Raw genomic sequence first — 23,586 nt, 5'->3', positions numbered from 1 at the left:
AACCCTCCTCAAAAATCATATAACACAAGCCCAAAATTGTGAAGCAATCAAATAAGCTACAAGGGATCACATAGTAAGCCTGTCCAAACAAAAGAAGTTAGAACGGTGGCGTGGAGAAGAGAGCATAGTGAGAATTTCTCATGGGGCTGAGGATCCTACTGGAGAGCCACAGGCCCCTGGGCTTGGCCATCCTGGAACAGAGGAGGTAAACTAGTGGAGTACTGGAGCAGCTGATTGCGTGCATCTCTTCTTGACTGAATTCATTGAAATCAGTTATGGTGTGAGTATTTACACCATAAAAATCAGCAAATGCTATAAATCAGGGCTGCTATCCTCAGAGAACCGGGCACATCGCTGAGATAAATCATATACTCTTTGAGGGAAAAATCTAGGGACAGGCAAGAAGTCCTGGCAGAAGTTCAAAAGTATACAAATCCTTCCCGAATCACTTTGCCTCACTCCCTCTGCCCCACCCACCACAGTGCCCTCAGGGCTCTCAGAAAACCCACCTCCCAAACACTGGCTGGTTATGCCCAAGCAGGAAGTCCCCCAGGGTCAATTAGGCCTGAAAACAGGGTACATTCTCAAGGAGAGCAAAAGAATGAATGAAAATTTGACTCTTGCCATACATAGGTCATGCTACCTCTAAGCACAAAGTGAAACTTGAACTATCCCTTTGAACTTACAAGGAAAATATAAAGGAAAATATAAAGGAAATTAAAAAGGCCTTTAATGGCACTTGAACATGTAGAAGAGCAAATCTAACTTCCTTTATACTTTTTCTCTAACATCTGCAGCTCTGCCTTGAGTAGAACTGCAGATGGTCTTTTGTAACTTTTTTTTTAATGTCTGGAGAAACAACTCAGCTTTCAAAGTGGAATTATTAAAATAACTCCGGGTAAATGTAAAATCTTCCACTTTCCCTAAGCCATCAATTCTTTCTGCATTTTCATAAATTCTCCAGCGTAGTTATTTCCCTCCCTCCCCTCCTTGGCTGCATTCTTACTATAATGGGCTTCGAGGGATGTGATTCCTTCTAACTGGGTTTCTATGAGTTGAAAAGGCAGAGTTAGGGAAAGAGAGAGAGAGAGAGTGACTAGACAGCTCTGACAAAATGACATACTATTTTACTGTCTACATGGTTGTCATTTTTTATGCTGGTGTCTTCCAGTCTTCTATCTATGTATGATCTCTCAGTGCTGCCTATAACATCCCTTTAAGAACAATTAAAAGCTTAAATATCCCTTTAAGAACAATTAAAAGCTTAAATGGCTATAATATGTAAAGAGGAATAAAAAAAAAAAGCTCCTGATCCTGAGCATTTTTTTTTAGAAGATAAACTCTACTTTGGTGAAAAATAGTGCTTTAATATTTCCATTATAAAAGCATCCAAGCATATTAAAGAAAACTTAATGGACACACAGAAGATACAGGAATCCCCCAGAGTCCCATCATCCAGCTGCGATGGCTGTTTCTGTTTTGATGGGGTTGTTTCTAACATCTATTTGTGTGTGTGTGTGTGTGTGTGTGTGTGTGTGCACGCGAGTGCTTATTCAGATATACAGCAGAAGATGCAAATGGGTAACCTTCGGTCCAAAATAAGTCTGGCATGTTTTATTTGGCCCATGCAATATATTTATAATTTAAATTAGACTTTAGCATGTACAAATAAAATCCAGATTTAAAAGTTTTCTAGAAAAACTGAACCTGCATTCCCAAATGACCGGAGCTGCAGAGAGGCTGTTGCCCTCAGAAGGGGCAGGTCCTGCCAATTTGAAAACTGTTTCAACACAGTTTTTTAAAAAAAAATTGTTTATGCTGCTTGTTTGGCTCCAGTAGGTTTTTTAAGTTTTATGCCCTTGATGTGGAGTTTTGTGGCTTTTAAAATATATATATTTTTTATTTATTTTTAGAGAGAGGGGAAGGGATGCAGAAAGAGAGGGAGAGAAACATCAATGTGTGGTTGCCTCTCACACTCCCCCTACTGGAGACCCGGCCTGCAACCCAGGAATGTGCCCTGACTGGGAATCAAACTGGTGACCCTTTGGTTCACAGGCCCACGCTCAATCCACTGAGCTACACCACCCAGGGTGGGGCTTTTTACATAATTGTACTTATTTTCTATATGTGATTTGATGCTCAACTCTTTTCCTTAGGCAGTATATCATTAGTCTTTCCATATGTTTTCCCTAGTGTACATATAATTGTGTATATACAGTGCATAAACATGAAGTATTATTTGGAATATTTCCTTCCAAATTCTTTAATGCAAATATTCTTTTTAATAGTGAGAATCATATTGTAATACAATTTTTGCTTTTCCTTGTATTGTGAATACCTTCACCATTGATCAGCTACATGCAACTTAGTTGACTGAGTCTTCCCCCCAGGTTTGAATATTTAGGTTTTCTTTTTTCTGTCATAATGAATATTTTTGTGCCAAAAGCTTGTGTATTATTATTATGAAAGATTCTTCTGCTAGGACATATTCCCAGAAATGGGCTATGCAGATAAAGGAAGAAGCAATCTCAAGACTCTTGGAGGGTGTTGTCATATTGTATCCCAACAGGGCTATCCAGTGTTCTGATTTACACATACACCTGCATTATGTGAGGATGTTTCGTGACACCTTCCTTTACATTAAATGTGATATATATTGCCTATTTGACACAGAAGCAGAGTACCTGCTGGCGTTAATTTGCATTCTTCTCCTTCTCAAGAATCCAAGATTGTCTTTTGAAAAGAGATCACCAAGGAAAGAGAATACCTGATTGCAAAGGGCAGCCGTGGGACAGCCGCAGCAATGAAGCAGGGCAGGTGTTAAAGGCAGAAACCCAGAAATCCCCATCAGAGGCAGAATCTAGGAGCAGGGGCAGGATGAAGACAGGGTGTGGCAAAGGAGTGGCGGCCAGAAGAATCAGCTCTGGGAAAACCAGAAAGATTTAGGCAAATGCCTATGACCCACACCTCAGAGCTAAAGCCCACAAGAGTTAAGTGCAAAAGAAACTTATTTTTTTCTTCTTCTAGTGTGTTACGTTTTCAGGTCCAAAGTCATAATGAGGCTGGTCGTCTAGGGACCACTTTACATTTTCCACCACAGGTAATTTCTCCATTTCTTTATCCTTCTCCCCAAGTTATCCTACCAATTGAAAATCCCTCTTGAAAAGCGATTTGTCCAGAACCTACTGCCCTGAATCCAAATCATTTATTTAAGCCACAGACGCGTGTAACCAAACTAGAAACCAAGTATTACCACTGACCTGGACTGGGGCGCCTGAACAAAAATCCCCCAAGACAGGAAGCAGAAGCCAGCGTGGCCAATGAGACTTCAGAGCCAAGGGCAACATGGGGAGTGGCTGGTGCTCACTGCCTGGAGCTATTTATTATTAAAACAGAATCAAAAATCTTTTCACATTTTTTTCTGTGAACATTTCAAAAAGCCAAAGTTTGAAGGGAAAAGGGAAATATGAAAATATGAAACCTCATATGAATAAATAAATATACTTAGCTACAGCAATCTGTAATCAAACCTGAAGGGATCAGTTGTTCCTAGATTTAATTTGAACTTTATTTCATTAAAGGTATTTTTATTAGTTTCCTCCTCTGGGCTTTAGGATTTGACTCTACTGATCCTAGTGCCTGGAATACTGAGAGGGAGGAGTGTGAAATTTATAGTTGTTCCTAGCTTACAATATATTCATGTAAGTATTGATCTCTATACTAGGGCTAGCAAAACTTGCCAAATCTGGCCTGTTTCTGTACAGTCTGTGAGCTGAGAATGGCTTTTAGATGTTCAAGTAGTCAGAAAAGAAATTAAAAGAAAAATGTTTTGTGACATGTAAAAATTATATGAAATTCAAATTTTTGTGTCCATAAATTAAGCTACTTTGGAACATAGCCATGCTCATGTATTGTCTACAGCTGCTTGGTTTCTTCTTCTTCTTTTTCTTCTTCCTCTTCTTCTTCTTCTTCTTCTTCTTCTTCTTCTTCTTCTTCTCCTTCTCCTTCTTCTTCTCCTTCTCCTCCTCCTTTTTCTTCTCCTCCTCCTCCTCATTCTTTTTTTTTTTTTTTTGCCATAGTGGCTGAATTGAGTAGCTGCAACAGAGGCTGTAAGCCTTGTAAAACCTAAAATATTTACTCTAAAACCTTTTACAGAAAAAGGTTGCTGACTCCTGCTATATTGTATTTACGTACACGGCCTCACCCAATTTCATACCCTCGCTGAGGGCTTCTATTAATAGTGGAAGATAAGAGAGATGTCCTACATGACTTGAAATCAAGTACTGTACATCTGTTGGCCAGATTTGTAGATGCCACTAAAGCAGGCAGGACAAGGGGGGAGTTGTTAATCTAGTGTCAGAAAAAGAATTAGAGATAAATAAGATAAATGATTATGTTTAAGTGGGCATTTAGGATCTAAATGGAATGCTACAAGTCCAAAATGAGGAAAGCCTGAGGGAGAGTCTGGCATTAACATTCTGAATAATGTTGCCAAATTGTAGTGTGAAATAACATCACTCTCTCAAGGGGAGTGAACATGGACAAGCTTTTGCATGGAAAATGGTCAAATCAGCTGTTGTACTTAAACTCAGGAATAAAGAAGCAGCTCTGATATTGTAGAGGCAGGACTGGGTATAAAACAGAAGGCTTGGTCTTTAATGGCAACCTTGCCACTTACTAGTCATGGATTTGGATCTATCTAAGCTTCTTTATCTGATTAATAGAAATAATATCTCCTTAAATAATTCTCAAAGGAATTAGATAAGGTAACATTGAAAGAGCTTTGCAAATTCTAAAACACAAACAGATGTGGGACAATGTTATTGCTAGAAAGCCAGGCTGCAACGATGACTATTCTCAAGGACTGAAGAACACTCCATACAACTGCAGGGTTTGTGCACCGCACAAAGGGTGGCAGCCAGGTGGGCTGTGGGGGCTTGCCACACTGCTCTGCTGAGGCTGAATTCATCAGGAAAAGGAGCATTCTTTTTCTCCTACTGAGGCATCTTCTGCCTATCAGAACATGCACTGACCCAGAGCAGGTATCTTTCCACATTTATTCTTATAAAACTGCTCTTTAGGTTTCCTGTATTTACACGTCAGCATACAGGATTGCATATTTCAACAGTAGTCAAGGGATGATGCTAGATACTTGTTTTCCATCTTCCTCAGAAGTGATAGAATATTTGCTGAATTTGCAGCAAAGAAGATCTCAGCGCAGCAAAGAGAAGCTTTCTGCTGATCTAAGCAAGGTCCAACATTAGACCACTTGAGGCAAGAACAGAACATCTATCTTTGCAAACTCTTGCAAAATAGAAAACCTAAGTGACCACCTTCTAAATGTCCCCCTAACACTCCCAGTTCTCTGATTCTCACATTATTCTGAGATGGGAAAACACAGAGACTGCCAAGTGGCTTGCCTGTGCTTCACTCACCAGAAAACGAAATGGTTTCTTTTTCCTCATTAAATCTGTATTTGTCAAACACCAAACTGTGCTGCATGGTGATGACAAGTAAGGAGAAAAACATACAGGGAATGTTTTTGAAGCATTTTGGAGTCTTTACAAATATCTTATGTTCTGTGCATATATCTTATTTATATTTCCCCTGACATTTACTGATTAATTAATTCAACTTTTTAACCTAGTTTGTAAGAAATGATTCCCATATGGTGATGCTTCCTCTGCATTTGCAAGAAACTCAGTGATCAGTGAGCAATACATGTCTATAGCAACATAGGCATCAGCAGCAATAACACTGCCTGCTCTGAGGCAGGAATTGACATGAAAGCAAACAGGTAGGCTGTTGGCCTGAGCCACATGTGAAGTTGAGTGATCCCAGCATGCTGATCTGTCTTTCACTTTTGGAAATCTTGCATAAATTGTAGCTAAACTGTTCTGGGAGAAAATAATGGCTTTCTTCTCAGAAATACTTTATGCAGAGGACACTGTGCTTTCAACATTTTTTTTTTCTTTTTTTTGCAAAGCAATGACCCTGTCATCTGTACCATAGAGAGCCGTCTGATTTTTCAGTTGACGGCAAATGTCCCACAACACAAATACTGCTTAAAATGCATCCAGTGACTGAAGGGGTGCTCAAAAACATTTAATATGGAGTAGTTGACATTATATATGCCTTTCTCCATTATTGAATGTTTTAGAACAACTCTGTGAGATGCAGACAGATATGGCCCTTGTTTAACAGATGAGGAAATACAGCTGGAAAGAAGTTAAATGTTGGATTCAGGATCAAAAACTTAGTAGCTAAATCGGTTACTTGAGAGTAAACCCATTACTCTTGGTCAGGTCCTCTTTGGGCTACCCTCACTGAATAACAAGGAGAAAAAAGAGACTTATTCAGAAACTATTCTGAAAGACAAATAAGCAGACACCACCAGTTCACATTGGATGTTCCCTATACTGATTCAGTCAACCTCCTGGCTGTTGCATTTTCTTTTTTTTTTTAATTAAATTTATTGGGTGACATTGGTTAATAAAATTACATAGGTTTCAAGTATCTAGTTCTATAATATATCATCTGTATATTGTATTATGCATTTTCTAATATCGCATGGTTTAAAAATTATTTTCAGGGGTCTTATAAGTGAAACATAGAATAAGATAGAAAGATCTTGACTTAATTTTAGTTATTCTTCCTTTCTCCAGATTTAAACCTCTGTTATATTTATTCCATCATCAGCCAGTAAAAGTCCCATTCATACTGAATTCCTGCCCTTGGGAAATTTATAATCGTGTCAAGGAGTTGGATTATACATATTCAAAGTGGAAAATATAAGTGTAATTGCAGTGTCTCAAGCTGGCAAACACAACTGTGGTCCCAGTTGTGCACATGCGAGTCTTGTTGGCAGCTGACTACAAAAAGTTCTTCCAAATCCTTTTCCCCCCAAAATAAATCTTGGAATTTCCAGAGATGCTCACTGTGTCCAAGGCTCAGTTTTAGTTATTGAAGCAACTGTGGGTGACAAAGCCCAGTTCCCGAGCCCCTGGTTCTGACAGCCCCCAGAGGTGTCTCTGCTGACAGTGGAGTGTTGCTGGCCCTGCATGACCCCTGCCGGGGCCATGCATGTGATGCGGCTGCCACCGAGAGACTGGCTGACTGTTCCTTCCAGTGTTGGAGTGCTTAATATTGTTCTCCATCTCTGTCGGGGAAGGAAACCAAGCCTATTTGTTCAATGAATTTTTACTGAGCAACTACTGCATACCAGACACCACTACATTTAGGCACTAAGGGCACAGCAGTGAACAAGACGAAGTTCCTTTCCTCATGAAGCTTGTATTTATAGTAGAGGAGAGAGAAAATACAGAAGCACACAATTTTGTCAAAACAAACTCCTAAAGAAGCAGTTTACCACGAGGGCCTCAGTCTCTTTTTGATGCAGTGTCAGCACTACAGGAGTAGTGCTGAAAGGCCCTCATTCTATTTGCAATTATCCTCGTGAGATAATTACAAACATCAAAAGAACACTGGAACCCATTTTGCATTTAATTTTCAGTCATCCTAGGCCTAATCAGGAGAATAAGTTTCAAAGGATTGACTTGATCAGTTTTAATTAACCAAGTGATTTTTATCCTCTATATTGATTAATTGTATTGTCTTTTTTAATGTATTTACCTAGGTATAATAAAAGGCACTAAATAGCATTATCAGACTCCATATTGACTAGCCAATAAATAGTCCAAGGAATTTTTATTATTTGGGACTATTTCAGCCAACAAAGTATACTAGCTTTGTGAGCAACTCAAGTTTGTGTTTTTTTTACTTGATATTGGGGCCCTTGTCAGAGAAAACTATAGATTATGCATTACAGTTCAGGAATCCTTGTGTAAGCCAATGAAATTTACTGTATTGGACAACTCTTGGTCTGTTACTTTACAAAGCTCTCAAAAAAATGTGAACAAATGAAAGAATGGTTTTGAATACTAGGAAAGACTGAATTACTATCTCCAAGACCAGATCACACTTTGATATGGTAAGGACAAGAAAACTGTTTCATATTTCAAGAATAGACTCAAGGATATCCATTGAGGTGCTCTTTAATGAGATGCTGTTTAATAGATACTAGTAGCAGTCTGATCTTCATTGGTCTAATTGTGGAGGAAAAAATCCCAGGGAGAGTTAAAAAAAATACTTCAATGATTCCTGAATAGCTTTATGGGACAACAATTGGACCAGTTTGCATAATTAGTCACATTGTTACAGGGTGCAGCCAAGAGGGGGGACCCCAAATGGGCATTTGAAATGGGGTCCAGAACTTAAGGTGTCCAGGAGATTTTAAGATGTCTCCATCCCCTCACCCAGGGTGTGGGTTGGGGGAAGGGACAAATGGAGCAGAGCCATTGAGAGCTGTTTTGCATAGCAACAGCCTTGCAGCTACCCTCTGGTGTCGTCATTTAACATATCTATAGCCTTTGGCTGGTTGCATGGATATGTTAAATAGCTGTGATCATCTCTGAGCCAGGGAAATGGAAGTAACTTCCCCACCAAGATGTGACTGGAGGCAGATCCCCCAAGCTACAGCGCCTGCGTGGGAGCTCGGAGAAGATTGGCTCCAGGACACGGGGCCACACCTGCCCAGACTCATGATGGCAGCCCAGTAAAGCTGGAAGGATATGAATTCTGGCATGTGAAGCCGAGTGTGGGAGGAGTCGGAAATGAGGCTGCAGAGAAAGATTGGCCGCAGGGATTTGAAACCCAGACTTGGCAGCCATTAGGAGGGAGAACCATGCTGCTTTAGGAAGGAAAGCCATGCACATCCCAGAGAGGGAGAACCACGCAGCTTTAGCAGAATGGGGAGGACCTCAGCCATTGGGGGAGAACCGTGCTGCTTTAGGAGAGAGAACCATGCGGCCTTGACAGAGTGGACACTCCCGCAGCCCTGAGAGAGAGAACCACGAGGCCTGGACAGAGCGGGGACCCCCACAGCTTTAGAAGGGGGAACCACCACCTGGTTTTAGCAGAGATCCCGGCGACTCAGCTGAGGGTGCCGGGAACCCAGGGAGGTCTCCCAGTCGAGATGGAGTATTAACTGGGAAGAACCAGAGGACTGCCTGAGCCATGGACTTCTATTTCCTTTCCTGAGATACGGTACTCTGGACTGGGCAAAGGGGGAAGGAAGGAAGGACTGTGACTGTGTTTGTGGGTGTTTTAAGGGACTTTAGGATTTTGATAAAGACATTAGTTCACTACTTGAAGTTTGTATAGCATTAAATAAACATTTCCTTTCCTTTTCACGAATTTCTGGCATTGAGAGACGTCTTTCCTAGGGCGGCGGACATAACGGACCCGGGGCCTTCTTTCAATAATAGTATATCGTCCCAGGCCCCCCTTGTTGTGTTCTGTAACAACATGTCTCCCTATTTTCTGATGACCTTTGGTCCCTCTGAAGCTCTAAAAAATATCAGTTACAGCAGTTATTTGGTTGGTGCCTAGAATCCCACTGAAACATACAGATGTGCCACAGTTTAAAATATATACATACATATATATATGTATATGAGTGTTGAGGCTTTATATCAAATTGGGTGTGCAGGGTGTAGGAGAGTGAAGGGGGGAAATGGGACAACTGTAATAGCATAATCAATAAAATATATTTTAAAAAATAAATAAAATTTAGAAAATGTACTAGTTACTGACATTCTTTGAAAAAGGCAAATTTAGGTCAGAGAATTTTACAGAAAGTAAATAGCTAAGAAGAGAGCAAAAGAGATTAACACAAAAGGAAAGAGATAAGGAAGAAAGAGACAAGCAATAAATCTTCAGTCCAGTGACAAGCCCTTTGACCCAATAATGGGTGTTCATTCAAAGGTACAGAAAGGAGACTGTTTGTACCTGATGTCCCCTTTTTCATCCGTGTAAGGTTGGGAAGGAAGCTGATGACTTCCAGAAGCCGTTTACTCCTGGAAGTCTTTGGGGAGCCTTGAGTCAGATACACAGTGGTCTAGACCGTGGGCACCAGATGGAGGACCCTGAGTGTTCACCAGCAAGCATGTGTTTATGTTGTGTGTCTTGGAACTTAAGAACAGCATTTTTGTTGAAGAGTACTGAAAAAGACCCTTTTCTGTGTGGTTTTAAGGCTGATTTTCATTGGAGTCTGTTTGAATGTATTTGGTCTTCTACATCTATGTCATGTGGTGGTGAATTCAGGCATGTGCCTTCAGAATTTCAACTCACGTCTGTTGGACCTATGACTACGTGCCACCCTGATCATATCTGACAAAACCAGGATGTTCCAAATGGCTTCTGTCAGACAAATAGTCAAGGAAGGCTCACAGGACTTTAGCGCCCACCAAAATGGAAAACCAAGATAGTTTTGATTGTAAAATACCATCAGCTCATTTTATGCTCTTAGAGTTTCAGAAATAGTATGTAAATGACACATTTTTTAAAGATGTTTCCTTAACTACTTTAACTATAAAGTGAGATTTTAAAAAAATCACCTGGGTTTTCCTGGATTATTATAATTATAGATAAGGCAAGGTTTAATTACCTATTGAGTCTCTCAGGTGATTTTTTTCCCACCCAGAGTTTTATAAAGTCTGAACGAATTTGACCGGGCCACTATCACTTGGGTTATTTTTTCATGCCTGTGTATAAAAGACTGCAGATGTGGTTTGGAAAGATATCCAAGGATGTGAAAAAATTTTGAAGTAGTCAGTACCTTTTTTTGCTAGTGGAGTAAATTGTTATATTTGCGTAAGTCCAGATTTTTCAGAAATAGGATTGAACAACTTACTGTCTTTTAATAATAACATCACTAAGTGTTATTTGTTTTGTTTAATAGTTGACTGATATATTTTCCAATTTTAGTGTATGTGCTGCTGAAGTGAGCACTGATATATTTTCTTTTAGAATGGGCTTCAGTCTTAATTACTGAGATTTTCTTTAGATGTTGGATTGTTCCAATGCACAGATATTAATTTCCGTTTTAAAAATTTGATTAGGATGTCCCAAGAAGTTAGAAAAACCCTGTTTTAAAATTAAAATGCCAAAATCATGAAAAATAACGTTGACAATGTTCTTAGACTTGCCTTAATTGGAGAATATCCATCTCAGAGCTATCTGAACAGAATAAGCTATTGGTAACAGAATATTTAGAATGCATTATTCATATAGCCCAGAATATGCATTGACTATTCTTAATATGTGAGCGATTATCAAATAGTATAACATCCAGGTTGTCATCAGGTTGAGCGCCGGTCTTTCAGTAGCTCTTATATGTAATGAGGTTCACTTACATTAGGAAGGGAAAGTGGAATTACTGGGTCCAGATCAGAGCAGCATGAAAAGTTTATAAGTGATAATCAACTGACCTAAAGGGTTGGTTTTTTTGGGCTGTCTCCAACAGGTAAATAAGCTTTAGGTGAGGGGTTGAGAAAAACATAAGCAATGGGCTTATGATACACGTGTAGTGTTGAATAAGTACTATTACAATATAAATTTGCCCTTAATGCACAAATTGTGAGAAGGAGTTAGCATAAGTCAAAATGTCCACAGTAGGGTTAATCTAGTTTTTGCTTAAGAAAGGAAAAGGCTCATTTGACTTTTGGATCTGAAAAGTGGGCACAGACACAAGTACTTCAGTCATTCGTATAGTTGCTAGAGCTAATTAAAAAATGAAGAACATCAAAGCCCTGGCTGGCGTAGCTCAGTGGATTGAGTGTGCGCTGCAAACCAAAGCATTGCAGGTTTGATTCCCAGTCAGGGTACATGCCTGGGATGCAGGCCATGTCCCCATTGGGGGCCACGTGAGAGGCAACCACACATTGATGTTTCTCTCTCTCTCTTTCTCCCTCCCTTCCCCTCTCTAAAAATAAATAAATAAATAAATCTTTAAAAAATGAAGAACATCAAACATATTATTTTAGTATCACTCCTTTCATTAGGTGAGGAGCTAAATCTTCTTTGGTACCCAGGGACCATCTGGAAAACCTCAAAAATACATTAGATGAAAAGAATCTTAACTTAAATTTGAGTTTCAGATTTAAATTTAGGAAAGACCAAAAGTATTTCTATGTATCAGGTGATGCTGTAAGATAATTTAGAGTGGAAAGGGTCTGCAGCCAAGGAAATCAGGAAAATATTGCAATTGCACAGGCCTGTGGTGATGAAGGCCTGTCCTCAAGAATGGAAAGGAAGAAACAGACCTGCAGCATCAGATGAAGTGAGAACTGGCTGGATTTAGGATTGCCTGGGGGAGAAGGCACAGGGGAAGCCAAAGGTGATGTGTGGCTTTTGACCCTGGGTCACAGGGATTAAGAAGGAGACCCCAGAGTTGGTAGTATGGTGGAGCTGAAGTAAAAAAAAAAAAAGCAAGAAAAAAGGCAAGTGTGAAAGAAGGAATAGAAGGAAAGATATATGTGCTATGTGCTTTCATTCATTTGATACATCACTTCATTCCACAAGGATCTGAAATCATTTACAAAATTACATAGAATATAAGTACATGAGGGAATTGGTAGATGAGAAACATAGGCACAGGAGATATCAAATCCAGATGTGGTATTAGCACATAGGTTTGTATACCATAGACACTACACTGCATGTTACCAGGGTGATGGTGTAAATTTGGCTCCAAACTTCTTAATGACCTGTGCAGGCCCAGGAACACTACCAGAAGAGGGTTCCGGTATCCATAAAAATGAATCTGCTGTTTGCTAAGAGCACAGCTTTTCATGATACACTTGAATATTTTCTTGTTCACAGAAAAAAAGATGCAGTGATGCAACAGATGATGTATTCTCCTGTCTAATCCCTTCAGGGATTTGAACGGAGCAAATGTGTTAATATATGAATGCTGCCAGCCTTTCCCTCTACCCTGCTCTTTAAATAGTATTTTGGGTTTGCTCACTCAGTTCCTTCTCTTCCTTCACCACTTAAAGACAGTTTTGGCTTTGCAGACTTCCCCCCCGCCCGGATTTCGTTGCTGACTAATTGAGAAGAAAAGGAGAGGAATGGGAAGCCAAGATATATGTGAAGTAAGGTTGGGGGAGGACCCTTAAAGAGTTTTTGGAGGAGAGGTTGGTTCAGAAGAGCCATGAGGTGTGAAAGGAGCACCAGGAGAATACAATTATTTTAAGAAGCATTGCTGTTGATTATGTATCTCCTCCACAATGTTTGAAAAATATTAATCAGGATGGTTTTATTTTGAAATCTTAGTTTGGTTGTTGAATATTTTTTTTCCACTCATGCTGGCACCATTCAGAGACTGTGCCGTGATGGGAAAGTGAGGTGGCAGCTGGGGGAGATGCGGACCTGTATTGCTGCATGCTAGACTCTCGCTCTGTGCTAGACTCCATCAGTACTGAACATATGAGCTGAGGGCCCAGCTTCCTCTCTGATGGTTAGACTGAGAGTACAGATGATCTTGCAACACTGAAACACGGACCAAACTTAAGACTTGATCCACTTAGAGTTGCAAACTGAGAGGTAATGTATTGGTGTGTGTTCACTAAATACAGTTGTTTCAATAGAAACCAAACAAAACAAGAAGACTCAAGAAATGACCAACTTGAAATTGGTTCCTATGTCAATATGTATGAATAACTACTTTCTTAAGAAAACTCCAAGAAGAGGTATAAACTATATCCACATTCTGCATGGTTGAAATTGTCCCAACAGTACATTCAATGATAAGGCATTTCTTTGCGAAGGCTGCAAAGACGGAGTTTTCCTAGCCTCTTCTTCCCATGCCTCCACTCCTCCTCACAGAAGAGTCTGGCTTTTGCTAATTAGTTTCTTTCATCTTCCCCTGTTTCCTAAGCTGGGTCCTGTTTTTGGTAGATCAGTTCTTCTGAGGTTCGTGATGAAGAACTGATAGGAAAGGGGTGGGATGGTGAAGGACAATGGGTAGGACAAGTCAGGAATTTTCTGGATTGGGAGTTGAGAGGCTCTGTAGAAACTATAGAGTATGATAATGGAGCACAGGTGGCATTTTTTTCCTGGAAGCTTTTTTTGTTACTTTTTTTACAACTTTATTGAGGTATAATATACCTCATACATATAATAAACTCCATATATTTAATGCATACTATTTGGTACATTTTGTTATATGTACACACCCATAAAATTATTACCACCATCAAGGTAATAAATTTATAGATGAGATTTTAAAAATATGTTGCTGTGAACTGTGTATCGCCTTTACTGTTTAAAAAACACAAGTTAAGAACTTGAATTATTTTGAAATTACTTTTTGGTTGTTGGGCCATGCTTCCTTGACTTGGGCTCCCCTCAGATTCTGGGCCATTGCTTCAGTAGGGTTACATACAACACAGAATTTAGATGGTGGTTTCTTTAATATTTTTTTGATTGAAAATGTAACTACAAATGTAATGTTATGGCTGGTAGGTTACTTGGGAGAGGGAAGGAAGCATAACAGTACAGCCATGGTTGCTGGGAAGGCTGCTTGAGCCAAGGGCAAAGCATCTCATCTCCAGTAGAATGATGAATTATGTTCCATTTGGCAAGCTCCATTCTTAAAACTGAGCTTTGGATAAATCTTGGACTACAAAGTTGAAAGTTGTAATATTTAGCAAAAACTTGGAGTGGAGATTTCTGGGTTCCTAATTTAAACCATATTGGAATGCTTTGGCAATCAATGAAACTGAGGATAAAACTATGATCCTCTTCCTGAAATTGAGTAGCCTGATCAGTTGTCTGTACAGGTGGCTTCCCACCACTGGATGGCAGAACCAAAATCATCCTCAGGAAACGAGTCTAGGTCTAATAATTTATAGATGACTCCAGGACTCTGGAGATGTGAGGCGCAGAACATACCATATTAGGCTGAAACATTTATGAAAAGATAATATTATTTTCCCACAAAAGTCATAGGAAAATATAAATAAAATTCCCATGGAACTTCTGATTTTAAGCAATGTACCTTTATGTTTGTTCTTCAATATAAATTAATTGTAAATTGTTTCCCCAGGTAAACCATTTAGTTTGACTTGCTCTAATCAGGAGACTTTTAACTGCAAGTAACAGAGAATCTGACTCAACTGGCCCAAAAAATAAAGGGTTTATTATCCCCTATAAAAAATGCACAGTTCCAAAGTTGGTTAGTTTAGTAACTAAAAGACATCATCAAGAATCCAGGGTCTTTCTAGCTTTCTATTATGCCTGGTTAGGGTAGCAGCCTCATCTTCAGGCTGGCTCTTGTCCTATCACAAGATGGCTGCACAACTGCCAAGCTTCCTAGTTTAATTCAACAACATCCAGTGGCAATGAATTCATTCCTCATCGTGTTTACATTTTTTAAGACCAGGTATGTTTCCCAAAGTCCCCTCAGTTGGAGCCCTTCACATCCCACAGCCAGAATGGTACCATGCATCTACACCTCAATGAATCCCTAGCAAGCTTAAAGGGAACACCTTGAGAGACTTAGACAAATCAGGGCCTAAAACTGAGCGACTGGGGGCTCCTGAGACAAAAGTCAGGATTTTGCTAACAAGGAAGAGGGTGCAACCACATCTGTCAGGCAGAATTATAATTATGTCTGATTGAAAATATTGGAAACATATGCCAAAGTTGATTATTTTAATTAAGATTCATTTTTAAGCCATTGTTTCTGGCAAAAATTTATTAGCAAGAATAATAATCTATAAAGCTCAGTCCTAGTACATTGCAGTAAAACCATATTCTTTGCAGAATATGGTTTTAATTCTTAATTGCAGCCATTTAGTCATTAAAATTCAAGTTCAAAAGAAGCAGGCATAGAACATCTCTCTTTGTAGTGCCAAAAATGGTTATCTGATCAATTAGAAGATCAGCCCTATCAACCCTGACCCTCAGGAGCTATTAAAAGTTTCCTATGAGTATAATTACCTGGACACTCAGTATTCAGGTTCATGACTATAGAACCACAGGTCAAAAAAAGGTTAATAACAACTGCAAATAACTTTTGTCCTCCCTGTCTTTATAAGGAAACATAGAGCAGGATACATGTCAATAGCAGTTGTATCAGACACCACATCAAGACTCACCTGGTTTTGTTCAGGCACCTTGTGAGAACATCATTGGTGTGGGCCCAGACAGACATTGTACAACTGCACTCTGACGGCGCCCCGCCTGCTCTGCATGCTGTGCCCCTCCTATCTCCAGCCCCATAGCCTCTCTGCTGAGGCTGAGGTGTGGCACAGACCCCTATTCGGTACTCACATATACAACCAGAAAATGCAGAAGGCAGTAATGCTCCATGGGGCAAACTTCTGGCCAATAGAAGAAGGGAACTGGTGGATAAATTCTTCCTCCTTTACCCTTGCCCGAGACACAATTTATATCATGGCTTTTTAAAGGACAGTGTCAACAGTATCAAGGCATCCGTTGAATTTAATGACAGAAAACTCTATCAAGTATCCTTATATTGGCTCTCCTTCCTTCCTGCCTTACTCTCCTAATCTCTCATGCCTGCTACCTGAGATTGCATGCCCTAGTAAAACAGCAACATATAAAGCTTCTGGCTCTGCTGGGGAACTCAGGTTAAAACCTACCTGCTCCTTGTGTAAAATAGGGGGATGATAAGCCCCGGCTTATCATTAATAATAGAGAAAACTGACAAAGTTTAAAGGAGACAGTTATTTAATACATATAATAAATAAAAATACAATTTGGGAGGGAGAAAATTGCCCTGTTTACAATAGGGTAGGTTAAACTCTGGATCCTTCTAGGAAGAGAGGTAGATTTAGAAGGATGGAGTATGTTCTACTCCTCCTTTTAGCTGTTGCACCTCCTTTATGCTACCTGAACAGTAGACACTCCCTTACACTTGTTGAGTGAAGAAAGGGGAGGAAGTGACCAAGATATTTTAACTGGTGAAGGGGATGTATGGTTAGAGAGCAATTTGAAGGCACAGAGTCAAAAGAAAGAGGGCATTGTGCTCACCTCTGCCTGGCTGCTTCTATGATGTTGAGAAAAGTCACATTATGTCTCTGATCTCTACAGCCTCATCTCTAACAAGGAGATGACATTTTACCTATCTGAAGGTAAGGTGTAGGCCAGGTAGGTACCTGGAGTACTCTTTACTTCTGAGTGTCAGCGATCTTGATTCCTTCTCTGTAGAATGAGAGTGTTGAATGACATTATCTTTAATGAATTTAGTCATTCTTAACATGCTATGACTCAGAAGTTCTCTAGGCTTTCAGAGAAGTAGTGGGCAGGGGACAGAATATAAAGAGAACTGGGTGAGTGGGAAAAGCCTAGCCCAGTCTCAGTGTTGAATGTTGAATGAGGGTGCAATCAGCACCCAGCTAAGGTCATACGAACCCAGCTGAGCCAGGCAGCTTGAGACTGAAAAAAGTTAAGGGCTGGAGAGACCAGACAGTCAATAAGTCTGGGAGAACTATGAAGCCAAATCTTGGGGCTCCAGCCTCTGCATGGGGAGAAGTGAATCGAGAAAGAGGTTGGTGTTCATAGAACATGGAAGGGGGAGGGGTATTGCTGTGTGGGAATTTGGTTCAAGGTAAGCCTGAAGAAATAGAATTCAGAAAGTCAGTTCAGAGAAGGAGAGTTAAAGTTTAAGGTCTTGGAGGTGAAAAGTTGCAGTCATTGTGTGGACTGGGAAAATTGCACTTAGAAGTAAGTAAAAAACAAAAAAAAAACAAAACTGAACTCTAAACACAGCCAATCAATGAGCTGTGCAATCTCAGAAAAGGGATTTCACCCTTTGGAGTCCTGTCAGTGGAGCAAAGTGCAATTCAACGGTCCTGTCTGTCTTTCGGATTCCACAGCAGCGGGGCAACAGTGGTACGACTCATGATAGGGTTGTGCCAGGGAAATTCTGTGTAATAATCAAGAGGCAGCTGTCCATATAAAAATCCTGATGTTACCCTGCTACAGAGTGCATAAATGCACATGTGTTCCTGCCAGTCCATCTAGCAAAAGGAGGAGGCGGATGGTGGAGATAAAGAGGAAGTGATACTGTTTCCAAAGTTGACATCAAGGAAAAAGGCGTGCCGAGAATTTGAGAATTTCCGGAATCATTCCCTGGAGCTCATAAGCACATTTTTCACCTACATGACGTGGAGTTACACAATCAACAACTTGATTCTACCAATAAGCAGCGTGTTGCAGAAAGACTCCATGAAGGAAGTTCTAGGGAAGTGCCACCTGCTGGGCCAGGTCACGGAAATGAAAGCAGTCAACATTCCAGGGAAGCCTTCTGATCTCTTTAATGTCTTCCTGGTGGAAATGCCCTTAGCTCCATTCTTTCAAACTGCATGTCTGAAAATACCTTAGGTGAACTCTATATTGAAATACTGTGCAAGTATTACTGCACAAGTGTTACCTGGAGGCATTCTATAAATTCTGTAGGAATCATGATGATGTCACAGCAGAAATTATGTGTCCCATTCTTGAGTCTGAGGCTGACAGATGTGATTTTATCATCACTCTTAACTCGTTCAGCATGGAACTGAGCAAAGATGACCGGAGGCCCTCTACTGGACCTGTGGCAAGCTCTATCCCATGGGGCTGCACCTGCTGGGCCAAGCAGAAGACTTCCAACAGATGAAGAGAGGAGGGAACCACTATGAAATATGCATGCCTTTGAGGCTGTGGGTGATGGCAGTGGGGGAAAGTCATTGGAGGTTGTGTTTTGAGCATGAGGTAGAAATGACATGCCGGTATTCAACAAGCAGTTCCAATGTGGCTTGTTTTATGCTTACACAAAATCGAAGGAACAAGAAATGAGACACACTGTGTGGATTGCAGAATGCATCTCACGAAGACATCGAACTAAAATTAACAGCTACATTCCTATTCTACAACCCAGCATGGAGCCTTGGAGGCAGAAAATTAAAAATGTGAAGAGGATGCTATTGAGGAAAATGAAAGGAATTGTGTTAGATTATCTAGGTTGCACAGAAGGAAGCCACATGGCCCCTTTGTGAATTGAAGACCCACTGGAAGCACAGAAAACCAGTCCTGAAACAAAGCTCTCATTCCCCCAGCTCCACCCCCAACACATAGCCTTAAATCTTGCTTCTACATTTATGTCTCACTCTTCACTGAGCCTTGGACATTAATTTTAATTAACCCTTTGGTACTTTCCCTACTTTTATTTTGTTGTGTTAAAAATCAAGTCTAATAAAAGTATTTTACTCTTACTTAAAAAAAAAAAGAAAAAGTGATGGAACTTCCCCGGAACACTGCAGGACCGCAAGGAACCATTTTTTCCACATTCTTTCTTCACCAGCTTATGGGGTGTGGCTTCCGGGGCTCCACCAGCGCACTTACGTCATGTTTGTGCTCTCCTTTTTTTGGCCCCACCCCTGCATGCCCTGGCAACAGAGCAAAAAATTAGTGAATGGCCCTTCACCCAACTTCCCAAATGGACTGCCTTGAGCCACTGCAGCAGGCCTCTGCCAAGGGCATCAATTGGAGGGTGACCAGCTACTCCCTTAATGATGAGGGAACTGAGGGTGAGGCTTGGGAGGGACAGGGAATCCAGCTCTGTGGTTGTCTGGGCCATTCCTACAGTATGGCAGGGGGGACCTCAGCCCCAAGGCCTCTCCACAGGCCTCCAAACCACAGAGTTTTAGATTTTGGATATTTCTTTCTCTGAGCTCTATGCGTTTGGATACTTTGAAGGATTTTACATGCCAAGTTTTTAAGCTACCTTTTTTTTTTTTTTTTAACAAAAAGGATGAAAGCCTAAGACAGTCTGGAGAGGAAGATCTTCTTGTTGGCATTGTATCAAATTCTTTTCTCTGGGGGAGGCCAGCTGTGGAGGCAGGGTGGGGTGGGTTCATGAAGCTTGTAGTGTGTTCTGGTTTGGGGAGATTGTTGAAAAAATGCTCAGAGGAGACTCAGAGCACTTAGATTTTTGGCTTTAAAACTGTCTTTGTTTAGATGTTCATATCTGTTTAAATGTTTTCTCAAACAGAAACAATAAAGGAACTTAAATAGAATATTTTCCATGAAACAAGTTTTTTTCTATCCTAGGCTGACATGTTCACTCTAAAATCACATTCATGTTTAATATATAAGTATGAAAAATAAGTGAAATATAATGGATCCAGCTGAGTTTCAAAATACTCCAAACTTTTTACAATAATAGTAACAACCACTTTCAGCTACTATTTGAGGTTGGGTCCCAGATCCTATTCTAGTAATGTATATTTCATATACATTATATCAGTATTTTCAACACTCTTTAAATAATGTATTATTATCCCCATCTTAAGGGCAAGGACCCAGAGACTCACAGCTCAAGGAGCTTGCCTAGGGCACACTAACAAGCATCGGAGTTTATGTTTGTATCCAAACCTAGATTTGTTTGACTTGAAAGCCTGATCCCCGTCAGTGGTGTGTTGGTGAACGTTCACAGCCAGCTCTCTGGTGGGGGAGGGGAACACTGCTTTATAGTGTTTGCCAATTTACTGTAGTATAAATATTCCCAACGTGGCTGATTTCAAGCTACCAACTTGACCTCACTACAGTATGTGCAGGTCAAGAGTTGAGGAGAGTTGAGAACATACAAAATCCACTCTTGCTGGTATCAGCTGCCTCCAGCGCACCATAGCTTACTTGTGTATTATGTTGTGATTAAATACCTTTTGGAGTCTGGGGTAAACTTGTGTCACTTCCCATTGAATAGCAAGGTCCATGGTCTTTCTACTCTTTGTATTCACATACACTTTTTCTTGTAGGGTTCCTTCTTGGAACATGCTGCTGAGTACTACTTGATGCAGCCCAGCACTGCCCCAAAGGCTTCGCATGCATTTTCTCACCTGATTTTCCCTACAGCCATTTTGAGGACACTACTCTTGTTTTCCTTATTTCACACAGCGAGGGAAGAGAGGCTCAGAGAGTTGAAGTCATTTGGTGAATGCCACACAGCTCACAAGTGAGGTGTGGCTAGCCCAACACTAGACCTGAGTCTGTGAGTCCTGCAGACAGTGAACTTTTCAGGAGGCACTGGGGAAATAAATAAGATGCTGGAGCAAAGTACTGTTAGCCAAGTAAGATTGGACATAGATGAAGTTTTATCTATATAATGCCAAAAAAGGTATCGGTCTCTTGCCTCTGGATGATAACAAACATCAGAATGATTAGCTGTGCTTTTAATTTTTTAAATGTGGATAATTGGGGAAAAGCAACTGTGGTACAATGAAAAGAATATGGAGGAATCGAAGGGTCTGGATCGAGTCTACTCTCAGGCAATGGACAGCTGCGTGATCTCAGAGGTGAACCTTGACCCTTCCTAGTTTTGACCATCTCATCTCCAAAATGATTGAATAGGCACTGCCTGAGACCATTTAAGTGAATGGTGTTTAGGGCCCAAATGTTTGTATAATACTGAGTTTTGGAGTTGAACAGACACAGCTGAACAAAAGGAACTTCTTTTTGTTCACAGTCTGAACTTTCAGGAAAAATGTTAAAAAGTCCAGAATTAGCTCAGCCACTGTGTAATTTGGAGTTTGATAATAAAAATGATACACAATTATTTAATCTTTAGTTTTATGGAACTAAAAAGTTGTGAATTTATGGATGAGTATTTGGAACCAATCCTCTCCAGGAGGACTTGGCCTAGTCATTTTATTCAGTTTCTTAGATTTCTGGTTCTTGGTGATTTGAAGGTTAGGGTAGAACCACCTGAATCCAGACGAACTAAACGGTTGCTCCAAGTTCCTTCTTAGGGTTGTCTCTCTAAACTCACTTTGCATGGAGATGGCAGATGCATCTAGTCACAGGCTTATGAAAGTTTTCTCACACATGCAAATCACAAGCAGTATTAAGACTTGATGCTTAAGGAATTAAACCCTCTACATTCTCCTTTGACCAGAAGGAATGTTGAGAAATAAAGTATGGCTCTGTTTCCCCATGGATGTGATAAAGTCTGAGACTTGCAAAAGAGCTTAAGTAGTACAACTTGTGTAAGAAGAATTCTTTGGGTGCAGTTAGTATAAACAAAGGGTCCTTGGCACGAACGGAGAACTAAGCAGCTGCAAGAGATTTGCTTAGAAAACCGAAAGATTAAATACTCTTAGGAGAGAGAGGAAATACCCACTAAATTCTCTATTTCCTTTTTTCTTTCCTACTTCTGTATGGCCCTTCTAGGATTAAATATACCTATCTGAGGCTAAAAAGTCCAAAAGAATTATCTATTTAAGAATAACCATATTGTCAGCATTTTTTCTTTATCTTCTTAAATTTAAGCATGCATATGAATATAAAGTTAAATCACAAGAAGTAAATTATTTACATCCTTTTGCCAGCATATACTCGATGAGATCATTGATAAAAGGGCACTGATAATAATTTAACCCCCATTAGAATATCATGAGTTAGTGGGAGTCACTAATGCAGAAAGGAATTGGCTTGAAATGAAATAACTAAAAGTACATACCAGAATCAGTTTATTACAGAAAAATCCTGGTCTTGATATTTCTTGTGATTCAGCAGATACCCATGTGCCAAGTTTCTTAAGGCATAAACATGAAATTAATTGGACCTTTTTTCATATTTCCACATCATTCAACTGGTCACATTTTTGTAAAATGGTCTTTATTGCTGCTGCAACATAATCAGTTCAAAGTTGTGAAATGCGCAATGTATAATTTCATCAGAGAGTTTGTACAACTTTAAAATTTTACTCAAATGTTAGAAATATAATTCCTATTATGCTGAAACATATGGAGTTGTCAAAATATGACCTTTTATCTAAAAACCAAATTTCTGCTTTGTTGAAAAACTGTAATACAGTACATAATTGAATAAAACACAATTGAATACCACAACATGGATGTCTATCCAAAACTATTGTTAAGTGATAAAAGCAAGTTTTCAGTTTGTATAAAATGCCACAATTTTTGCACTTGTTTAAATATGTCATATATTAGCATACACATGGGAAACACATGGAGAAATATACACTAAGCTGTCAACAGTAGTTATAACTGGAAAGCAAAATTTTTGAAGGTAAGTTTTATATTCAATAGAATTTATTTCTGTAACATTTTAATTTTTATAACAAGCACACATATCATGTTTGAAATCAGATAAAGACTTTTAAAAAATATGTATATACAGGTGGCAAATAAAAACATGAAAAGATGCTAAACATCATTAATAATTAGATAAATATAAATTAAAATCCATACTTAGAAAAATACAAATTAAAACCCATAATGAGCTACCAAAACACATCTACCATAATGACTTAAGTAAAAAAAATAGTGGCAACATCAGTGCTGGCGAGGATATAGAAAACCCAGATGATGATGACGATGATGATGATGATGATGATGATGATGATTCCTATTGTTATTAAACCCAGATCATTTATATACTGCTAGTAGGAATAAAATGGTAACAACCACTGGGGAAAACAGTTTGGCAGTTTCTCATGAAGTTAAACATACATTTAGCATATGACCCAGCATTTCCACTAGTAGGACAAGAGAAAGAAAACTTACTTTCACACAGACACCTATACATGAATATTTGTGGCTGCTTTATTTATAATCCTCAACATCTGGAAATAACTCAGTGTCCTTCAACTGGTAAGTGGATAAATACACTGTGGTATACCCATAAAACACTACTACTAGGCAGTAAAAAGGA

At 39.7% G+C, this 23,586-nt stretch overlaps 1 pseudogene; it reads left to right on the top strand.

Annotated features, from left to right (window-relative positions):
• The window catches only part of LOC123807876, a 130,089-nt pseudogene extending 111,181 nt beyond the window's left edge, over positions 1-18,908 (top strand).
• The last annotated feature ends 4,678 nt before the right edge of the window (positions 18,909-23,586 follow it).

The sequence above is a fragment of the Phyllostomus hastatus genome, unplaced genomic scaffold (genome assembly GCF_019186645.2).
Source record: "Phyllostomus hastatus isolate PE091 unplaced genomic scaffold, TTU_PhHast_1.1 phas_scaffold_501, whole genome shotgun sequence".
Lineage (NCBI taxonomy): Eukaryota > Metazoa > Chordata > Mammalia > Chiroptera > Phyllostomidae > Phyllostomus > Phyllostomus hastatus.
The sequence above is the reverse complement of the archived record's forward strand: the minus strand, read 5'-3'. Positions and strand labels throughout refer to the sequence as shown.